Genomic DNA, 11,431 nt, shown 5'->3' on the forward strand with positions numbered 1-11,431 from the left:
TTTAATTATTGATCTTTCAAATCAACTCTCTTTTTTTTCTCTAACACTGGAGTTGCTTACTAGGTGTACCAATTTTCTGAAACTGTAGGAGAGGTGTGTTAGTCAATGGTACCTATACATTACAAAATATTTGATAGCACCTTTTCAGACTAACAGATTTTATTAAAAGACATAAGCTTTCATGAACTACAGCTCACTTCAGATACAGCTAATAAAGTGAGCTATCGTTCATGAAAGGTTATACCTTTTAGTAAAATGTGTTCATCTGAAAAGGCACTACCAGGCTCCTTCTGATTTTCAACATTCTGAAAGAAATTAAAAGGCTTCATGAGTTATGTCTGCACACTGTGTAACTCAAATATGGAGCACAACAGAGAAATGATAGAAGGTTGTAGGGTAACATTCATATCTAAATTACACCATATTAAAAAAAAATACTGTGAGTTTTGGAATCACACAGGACTCTTCCTAGGTTGAGATGTTCAGGGCAACATAAACAAAAGGAAAATATGAAAATATCCAGACACACTGGGATGGAGAATCCAAAAGCCAATTTGTGAAAATGTGATTAAAATGGTTTTACCTTTCCTTGCTCACTGAATTGATAAGCCATGCACACTGTGCACACTGAAGTCTCATTGAAATAAATGAATCCAAAGGCATCTATCTCTGTCCTGAAACTTGTGGTTTTGATGCTGCTCTGCACCAAAATCATGACCATAAAACCCACAGCACATCAGAATTCCCAAACTATTGTGAATAGGCAAAGAGGAATTTAAAGATAGTTAACATTCCTCAAAATAAAACAAACCTAGTTAGACACTATAAGGATTCCTACTGTTGTGCTCCCAAATCATTAGCCTGAAGTACTTGCTATATGCTGCCCTGATATAAAAATATATATATTATAAATCCAATATAAATCCTCTGATAGCTCACAAAAGCAGAACAATATTACCAGTTGAGACAGTGGAGGAAAAAATGAGGTCAGGAACCAAAAACTGGCTGAGCACCCAACAGCTCAACCACCTGCCATCTGTGGCTGACCACGAATGAGCCACATCTCAACGTCCCATTGGAAAGTTGTTGTAATGAGACCTGGTGTAGACATGGAAATGGAACTCTAGCCCAGCGTGCAAATGCAGAGTAATCCCAGGCCATTTGCTTTACTGCCTCATGAGATCATGTCTTTGTGCAAGAGTGACAAATCTATCTTTTTTTTCCAAATGAAGCCATAGGCTTGTTTTAGAACTAGAGACAGACTTTAGATGCTCAAGTTGCCATCCAAAGGAATTCAGTGCTGTGCATCACTGAAGGTTAATGCATGGGATTACATGATCAAGTGCTAGCAGATAATCTAATCAACTCAGTGTCCTTTGTTGGCCTTCAGCATGAGCAGACAGAGAGTCATCCAGCCCTTGTAGATGAAGCAAGACAACATAAATCCCTTCATGTTCTCTCCAGTTCACTTTCTTGCAAGGATCTGCCAGAGGGGAAAGAATCCATTCCACAGCTACATGACTTGACAGGAAGGCCAGCAGCTGCAGCCCTTCCTGTGCCAAATGTGAGAAACAACTTTGTGCGTCATTCCAGAAATGATGTTGCTTCATTCCAGGCACTGTTGTCAAATAATTGTTTCATTCTTCAGAGACATGCACCCACTTTGGCATCCAGATGCTGATTCCTAGGTCCAGCCATTGCTTCTTCAGCCACCAAGAGAGGCCAGTTACCAGATGGAAGTTGAGGAGGTTCTCACTTCCCACGAAGAGCTGTTTAAACAGAGGGGTGACTGAGGCTGGGATGTTTGTGTGACTAGAAGAAGAAGGCTAAAAGACCTCAAGTAGGGTCTTACCCAGAAAGAGGGGTGGATACCCCTCAAAAGCCTAAAGAGTCCATCTCTTCTGGGATCAAATCCCAAACTTGGCATGCTTTGGAAAAGAACGCTATATGTCTTTTTACATTTTGTTCTCTAAATCTGGGAAAAGATGACACCAGAATATGCAACCTTTGGGGAGCACCCAGTGTCAGTGTCAGTAATAACAACTAGTTCATAAAAATGATGAATATCTTCTGCCTGTGGCTTATGTATCCTATTTCTGTGGGAAAGGAATGCTAGTGAGTGAGGAAACTGGGATGCTGGCTAGGTTATATCAGCATCCGCTTGCTAGGACTCCTAATCAATGGATGTTCTTTGTTCCACCTTTCATTGTTTTAACCAGTTGCATCCCTCAAAGTCCATATCTGGGAGTCTCTGTATGGCTTGATGTCAATTCCCGCTTATTGCCCATTTAGAAATAAGACTAGCTGCATTTCAGAGGACTTGCTAGAGCCTATTTCTATTCTGAAATTTTCTATGGTTCTGTGCAAGGCCAAATATGTATTATATAAGTTCCAGTATTTAATTTTATAAAATGCTTTTGGGGTTGGGGGGGGACTATGAATATTTTATTCAGCATGCATCTTAAGTAGTTGCCAGTCCCCTTGCCCCCCTATGAGAGTGCAGACACAATCATACCTGATTACAAGAACTGAATAAATATGTTCAACTCCCACCTAATAGATGCCAATAATTTTGCTGGCTATTGTAGGGGCAAGCTCTGCAGCTACCTGGGGGAAAAAATCAGGATGACAAGAAGCCAATTTTTGAAAGACACTAAGGACAGAAAGATAAGGTACTGAAAATAATTGTCTTTGTAAAACATTAGCAATTGCATTAGCCTTTGGGATTCAGTAATCCATTATCCTATGCAGTCTCTTCTCCATGTTGTGTGGTATTGACAAATGACAGGATTTTCATTAGCTTCTGCCTTCTGTATCCCCTCCAAGTTCACACATGGTTTTATTTCCAGTCTGAAAACAACCTTAACTCTGTTTGGTTCCATGAGGTGGTCCATGATGGGGGGCTGACAAGCAGATATTCATGGAAGAAGGATGAAAGCAGTGGACATACTGGGCAAACTATTTTCCTCCCCTTTGTTGGCACAGTTGCACATGTTATAGTCAATCTATCTGAAGCCCCATTCCTGATCCTAGATTATACTATAGAATGGTCTTGAATGTTCAAAGTGTACTGGACTACTCAGTACAGAAACTTCTTAGTAGGCCAATCTGACTATCTTCCAGGGGTAGAGGGACTGATGATGAGAGTAAATACTTTGCCTAAGGCCACCTAGTGAGTGTATGGAGGCTGAGAAATTTAAACAAATGATTTCCCAGGGCACAATCAGATATTACCCCACTACATTCCACCAGGACTCACTTTCAGTGCTGGCCCTTCCATTAGGCAGAAGGAAACACTCAATTTATGCAGCACAACCTGAATATGTCAGTGGGGTAGAGGAGGAACAGGGTTGAGTTAGCATGATGCCTTCAGATTTATTGGAGGATGCTTTCCTATGACCCATGTCATAGTAAGATTCAACAATCAGCTCCTGTTTGGAGTGGGAAGCCATCTTCAGGCAGCAAACTATCTTAGAAATATAGAATCATAGAACTGGAAGGTGCTATTTTTGCCACTGATTCCAAGCCCCTGTTCAGTGCAAGAATGCAAACTGAAGAATCCCAGACAAATGACTGTCTAGCCACTACTCAAGTCAAACCTTGCATGAGATGCTGCTGTGCACAGATGGTATTTGGTACCTGATGCAAAATCTCTACTGTATCATTCAAACTACAGAATGCTCATTCATGTGCTTTTCAAAGTGAAGAGCCAGTGGGCTCTATGCCCAACACTAGCTGACTACTGCCGAGGGAGGCAGGAATAGAGAATGCCAGACAGCTCTTCCAGAGCCAGCTGGCACTGCTGATGTCTTGGCTCATCCTGGTCATACTGTATAGCAGACAAGGAGGCAGAAGGCCAATTCTGAAATCCAATGGCTGACTTTAAATTATTGAAGGATTTGCTTTTGCTTTAAAAGAGGCATGCACACTGAAGGGAAAGCAAAACCAAAGGCACCGTTCAAGATGAGGTGTGCCATCTACACAGTGATCTTCCTTTATCTTCATTTTTCTGAAATGAGTGGAGGTAGGGGAGAGGATAGGCTAAGAAATAGGTTCTTCTGTAATAAGGCCTAGCAACATTACCATGTTGCCCTTCAACCACAACTTCTTACTCTGATATCTGCCCATTTGGTACTCTAACAGATGTGAACTTCAATTCTCTCAGCATTCTCAGCAAACATGGCCAGAGGTTGAAGTCCAGCATCTCTGAAGAGCACACTCTGCTTTGTTTTCCTCAAACTATTTCCACCTATTCTTTAGTAGTCCTTGCATATAGCCAACTCCTTCAGCAAAGACTAGTGGGGTTATCACCTGCTTTGACTTCAATTACCTCCCAAGTGGTCTTACCTAACTCTTGCAGTCCTAATCCTCTTTCTACTTTCATAGTTTTATCAATCTAAGAAAGAAAATAAGAACAGTCTTGCTAGAACAATGTCCAAGTTTCAAGAGCAGCAAACCAGATGCTCTTGGGTATTCGGAGCATTTAGTAAGCAGTGCTCAGCTGCCTCTGACTATGAAGGTACCATTTTTAACATCATGGCTGATATTTCTGGACTCTGTTCTAAGCTAAAGAAAGCCCTTGCTTCTCCCTCTTATGTAACATCTAGCATACAGATGGCACAAAATGTTTAATTTTAGCTATAAGGCACTGCATTAACCCGGCACAGTTACAGCCAATGATTCTGCAAAAAATACTTGTCCAAAACAGTAAATCATCTTCTTCCCTTTGGAACACCTGCAAATGTGTGGATTTTTAAGAATCACTGTGGGTGGAGCTAGGATTTTTTTTTTTCTCATTAACTACTGTGTAGTAAGATCTTCCCAATCCCCATCTATTTTGGATCAACCTCCTGCTAACTAAAGTTGATCATGACACACTCTGCAATATTGTTTTGGTTACTGGGGCAAGCAGCTCACAGGAGTTGTAAGCAACAAACGACATATCTGATGAGAACAAAAGGAGATTGAGAGTGGTGCTAGTTAGAGGCAGCTAATGAGCTGAAGAGTGTGGATAAAATCCTATTTAGATTGTCTCTCAGAGGAACAGCTGTGTCCTTGTAAACACTTGAGTTGTTCAGAGTTCAAATTTGAATGAAAAACATTGATTGTGGCCAAGAGGGAGAGGAGGGAGAGGGGGAAGCAAAGAAAGAAAAGGTGCCAGGGGAAAGCTTCAGTGCTTGTCAATAACAGGATAGCTTCAGGTTGCAGACGCTCAAATGAAACCTCCTTTCAAACTGAGTTACCTCTTCAGTGTCCATGCCAAAAAAAAAAAAAGCAAGCTGCAGGTGGACATTGTGCCCAAAAGTCTACAAGAAGAGCATAAAGGTAGCTGATTTTCTCCATTGTTTAGGCCCAGAAACTAATATTCAGAGGTACGCTGCTTTAAAACATGGAGCTTTTATTGAATTACTCAGTCCTTATTATTTGATAAACATTATCCTTCCATAAAATTGGTCTCTGTGTTTTCTAAAAAAACAAAAAAAACCTAAGCTGTTAGCCAATCGCTTGTTCTTTATGTAGAACAATGCTTCTTTTCATCTGCTTCAAATTTACTTCTGATCATTTTACAAAGCTGCTTTTGAGCTATAATATTATGATAAGGAAAGCTACAAATCATAATTTTATAGATCTTCACCCAATTTCCCCATCTTAGTTATCTTTTTCCCCAACTAAAAATGTTCAAACATTGTTGCCTCTCCCTGGAATGGGACTCCAGGCTTTTGATTCTTTAGGCTGCATTCAAGTCCTATATTCCCTTTTGGAGAGGTTGGATCACCTTCCTTTCTCCTGAAATGTACTATTTTTCTTTAATGAAGGCGTTTTATGCTTGGCTAACAACTTGTATCCACGTCACTTGATAACTATATATTTAAGGGCTGGTATTTGAATTTGTGAACTGACCCTCCCAGTTTAAAGGGAAGCAGGGAAATCATGTTCAGAAATTTATCACGTTTTGCCATTTTTAGTTCCATATCTATTTGTTGAAGAATTACACAAAAGGCTGAACTAGCACCAGTTTTCAATGCATGCCATTCTCAGACAATCCCCTAGTCCAGACATCAAGGCTCTACAGCATAGGTGGGGTTTAATTTGATCCACTCCCTTTGCAGTTCCTGGCTCTCTACCACCTTTCATCTTCAGATGTAGGGACAGATTCAACTGAACTGCACCATATAACCGATGAAATGATGAAGCCAAATAGGCTGTTCCATATTATTTATTTTATGTGTCGAGTCAGTGTTGACTCCTGGCAACTCCCTGGACTAGTCCCTGCAGTTTTCAGAAGTGGTTTGCCCTTGCCTGCTTTCTAGAGCTGAGAGAGAATGCCTAGCCCAAAGTCACCCACCTGGCTTTGCGCCTAAAGCAAGAGTAGACTTACTGTCTCCCAGTTTCACGTCTGGTGCCTTAACCACTGCACCAAACCAGCTCCCTTGTTCTGTGAGTACTTGCTTCCATTTCTCTTTGGCCAGGAATAACAAAGCTAACTTAAAATTAACTGCAGTTAATCTTGCCCAGCCTGATAACTAATGGTGGTTTACTGGAAATTCTTGCAGTTATAGTCAGGCTCAGGAGCAGGAAATTGGAAGATCGGCCTAGGCAATCTCTTTCCCCTTGCCTATTCTTTGTTACAGATTAGGAAGCAAGCAAGAAGAGCAAAGGAGCCACCAGTTAGAGGCTGTTGAAACCTGGCAAAGTTATCAAGTGCCGAATACCTTTTCCCACATCTAAACTGATTTAAAAGCATCTTGGGAGAAAATACATGGTATGTGGTAGCACCTATGCCCCTTGCATCTACCTTGGGCTGAATACAACACACACACAAGCTGAATGGGGCTGCGGGGGGAATGCGCATATGGTTAAGTTTGCCTTGGCTGGGACTACCAGAATTGGGCTGCCAAACTCAGGATGACCATTAGATGGCAGCAAATGTTTTCTCTCATTTAATGGTGATCTAAATGTTTGCAGCCTAGATCTGGTAGTCCTAATCATGGCTAGTCTGTTTTTCCCTGTCTAGATGCATCCTAAATAGTGGCATAGGTTTTGCTAAATTAAAAAGAATTGGTGAGAGCAAAAGGGCATGGGGCGTGTCTAAAACACCCTGAAGGGCCTACAACAGATTGAGCTAATCTGTTAATCTGAACAACAGATTGAGCTAATATTGCCTCAACAAGCAAAAGAACCAAATTTTCATAAAGAATGTTTATGTTGTGCCATGCTAGCTTAACTGATAATAAACTTGAATGTTAAGAGGAAAAGCAAAATCGGCTCTAAGAATCAGACAAAATACAAGGGTTGAATGAGTAACTAACAATTAAATACTGGGGAATAATTAAGCATGATACAAATGTTGCAAAATAAAGATGTTCAAAGCATTCCATCCTTGGAACACTCCACGTGTTTCAAGCTGCTGGCTGATCCATGTGGCAAGACCACCCTCATTTTTATATAATATATAACGTAAGTCATTATTCCTTTCAGACAGGGACCAATTCTTTGCCTGATATTATTGGCTGAGAATGGATGGGGTAGCGAGGGAGTGGCAGGAGAGAAGCAGCACTGATTTAAGCACATACTCCAAGACTGAAGAATAGCTGGAGATGACAGGGCTACTAAAACTGCCATTGGAGGTCACTGCCCTAAGCTTGTTGACTTCCACAAGTGCTTCTTCCCTCCCCATCACATAAATTTCTTTTAAAGAGGTATAGGACCTGGTAGATTACAGAAGAGGAGATGCCTCCATTTTTAAGCCTGTACGCATTTCTCTCTCCCCTATGTCACTCCTCCCCCTAATCCTCCCTCCTAATTAAGGCATTTCCATTACTTCAGTAAAGTTGGGCAGACTTAAAAATCCAATAAATAAATCAATAAACTCTGCTTGTCTGTTTGGGAGCAATTAACTTCAATTGTCTCAGCAGGTAGCAGTACCTAGCCAGCCCCATCTGATCCTGGAAGATAAGCCAGATGACATGGCTAGGGGACAATCTAGAAAATCCAAACTGTTGACTAGGAATCAGAGAAAAATGCCAGAAGGCAACAGTGGCAAAGCACAGCACTGCCAAGAAAACAATATGGATGTAGTCACCCAGAGTTCAATCTGATTCTGACATTTTTACTTTTATATTATGTAACAGTCACTTCCTTCTGATTAAATTAAGCTGTTGCTTTTAAACTAAAGCTTATTTTCACATCTACCCCTCCCCCAATTTAGGGATGGCTAGCTATATCCTCCCTCTCTCCCACTCCCATAAAAATCCCATTGTCCAAAGCCACCCTGACTGAGAAAGAGCATCTACAGGAAGAGAGAGGCCAAGGGAGAGGATGGGAGGCAGCTCTGAAGAGGCTGGACTTTAGTAATATGCCTGATCCTTTTGTAGCAGGAAGTGTCACTAGATGGGCATTATGGGTGAAGCAGAGGTAGAATCCAATGCTGAAGGGTAGGGATTGCCTTCCCACAGCAGCAGAGATGGCCTGATCTTGCAGAAGTATGCTATGCTACTCATTGCCACTACAGGACACATTTCAGCAGGGTTAGCAAACCATTTTTTCCAATGTTAGAACGTGTCAACTGACTCTCCCACTGACGGCTGTAGGAAAAGTGTGTTGCCTACTAGCAGCAAGTTCTGTCACAGTTAATAATACAGTCCTTGGCAGACAAAGGGTGAGACAGTACAAAATCATTAGTACAAAGGTGAGAGTAGTACAAAACGATAACAGTGTAGTGATGACAGCTTTGGACAACCAACACTTTAGCATGGAAGGGGACACAGGCTTCCCAGAGCTTTCTCCTGCTCTTTACTCCCAACTACAAGATTCTCTTACATATCGACTTGAATGGGCAGGTGTTACCCTCCTTGAATCACTTGTTCAGGGAGCAACATTGGCCTCTCTCTGAACAGCAAGGAACAAAAGAACATCTATGACATCTTGTCTACTTTGTGCCTCTTACCTGCTGGGATACCTTTCTCCAAGCACATTGCTGAGATCTCTGTGCTTGACCTCTGTGCCCGGACAAGCAGTGCCCACAATTCATTTACTAGAAAAAGCCTTGGGCAAACTCCAGAGCTTTGGCAAACTGACTTGACACTGCAGTTCTGTGATGCTTGAAGAACAAGCCAGACAGCGAAGCAGAGAATAGTCAGCAATGACAATTTCCCTGGTGGACCTGGTGGCTGAGGTGTCCTAGGCCAAAGAGGCTAGGAAACAGCCAAGAGGAAGAGATTCAGAACTCCAGCTGATGTTCCTTCCATTCCCTAGCAGAAGCCAGACTTTTAGCGCAGGGTTCTCACTGACAAGCACAGGAATAACAGCCCCCTCTTAGGGTGATCTGTTTACAAGTCTTACCAGAGGAAAAAGTGGTGCCATCTCTAAGAGCATCTGCTGTAGCATCTGAATACTGAACACTTATCTGTAAAATGCAGCAGACTTTCCAAAAGCAAGAAAGAAATAGGAAGGGAATCGTGTTTCTGACAGTTGAATTTGTGAGTAGTCCATTTTAGAGGAAGGACCTGGCCCACTGCTCTCTATTCCTCTTCCCTGCTTTAAATGTCTCTCCAGTACATTGCTGAGCAGGGGGAATTATTAATCTGCTTAACTTTCCTCTGGCCATTCTTTTGCCATTTCTACCTATCCTATTCAGTCAATAAATTACACATTGATTTACTGTAGCAAGAACATTACTAAGGCATTCGAGACTCACACTTGGACATTATTTTGTTGGCATAACTCTTAAAGACCAATCTTCCCTATAAGCTTATCCTGAATTGAAGGTTAGCCCCTTATCTCAGACTCCAGGCCAGTAGTCACTGCCCATTGCCAACTTAAGGCTGATGATGACAGCTCTGTTCCTCAGTTACCAATTCACTTAAATTTCACAATCCATCTGCATCACTCCAGTGGCATAAGCTACTGCCTCCATCCCAGTCATTAGCTCATGCCACTAGAGTGATGCACACTGAGAGCCTGTCAATCTGTAGCATCATCTGAACTAGAGACGGACCCAGCTACCAGCCTCTACGGACCATCTTTCAAATCCATGCATGACTGAAGAACTCCAATGCTTCCGGGGAAGAAATGGTGAACTGAAGACAGCTCCACTGAGACCAGAGCCGACAACCAAGGTGGAATGAGGGACTGGAGAATGGATCAGCTTCTCAGAATTCCTTTCCAGACTAGGAGAGGACCTGGAATCGCCCACAAGCACTCCAGACAGCAGCTTCCCATGAGGAGGCCATAAGACAGTGGTCTCTAGCAGGTTTAGAGCTCTGGGAGCTGAGGAATTGCCATTTTTGCCCAAGCTGTGGTCAGTGCCTTCAAAACGATGCTGGGTTCGCATACTTCCTCTTTTAATCACTTCTGGGAATTGCTTAACTTCTTTTTTTTTTTGATATTAGGGACCTTCAGAAAGACAAGTTTCTTCACACTGGGTGAGTTTCCTTCAGTTGGCAAAAGAAGTTTTATGCAAGTTTAAGGACTTTAAAAAAATTCTAATTTTGGAATAAACAGCAAAAGAGTGATTAGAACGTTGATTTTGGAAGGTTATAAACAGGCCAGATGGATTTGAAATAAGATTTTGAAATTAATTACAAGAATCCTTCCTGTAGGTTGCTTAGAATTCTATAAAAAAAGTTCCCACAGGAAAATGCTGTTGATTAGAAAAAAACATGGTAAGATGGGACTTTGAAAGTCGGACACTAAAGGGAACCAGAAAGAACTAAAGATTATAATTAAAGGAGAAGAGACCCACTAATACAGAATAGAGCAAAACACTCTGACTTTGGAAGAATTCAAGGATATTTGGGAACAATGTACTCAGAAATTACTCTTAAGATTGTCTGCTATCATAAAACTGGATTTAAAAGTGGTTATAGAGGAACAAGTTTTACTGGACAAGATCTAGACTGAAGTTGATTCAAATGTGGATTTTAAAACAACAGATTACAAGAATGATATATGGAAAAAGATGTTACACTGGATTTACAAATGCAACTGGCTGATGTCTCAATAATTAAAAGGGATATACAAATAACAAACCAGAAGAACAACTTGGATAACTTTCTTATTTTGGATTTACAAAAGAGATGTGTTAAAAGTTTTGAAGGAGTTTCTGAGAAGAGACAAAGACAAGATGAAAAGAAATCAAGTTCTGGGACACTATTCAAAGGGATTAAAGATCAAGATTGTTAAAAGCAATGGAAAGGAATATAAAGTTAGTTTATTTGATCAAGGTTAAAATATATGTTGTTTCTGGTAACTCTTAATGGATTTTTGTTGACCAGGGCCAAATGATGAGGCTTTAAAGATTTGCTCATAGATAAGACATATGGGAAGAAAAGATCTTTTGTTGTATTTTCAGAGAATGTGGTAAGTTAGTGTGTTAAAACTAAAGGAAAGGAATATAAAGTTGGTTTATATGATCAAGGGTAAAATGTGT

This window comes from Python bivittatus, unplaced genomic scaffold (genome assembly GCF_059951505.1).
Source record: "Python bivittatus isolate LINGU-HERP-01145 unplaced genomic scaffold, Pbiv_v1 ctg000480_np1212, whole genome shotgun sequence".
NCBI classification, from domain to species: domain Eukaryota; kingdom Metazoa; phylum Chordata; class Lepidosauria; order Squamata; family Pythonidae; genus Python; species Python bivittatus.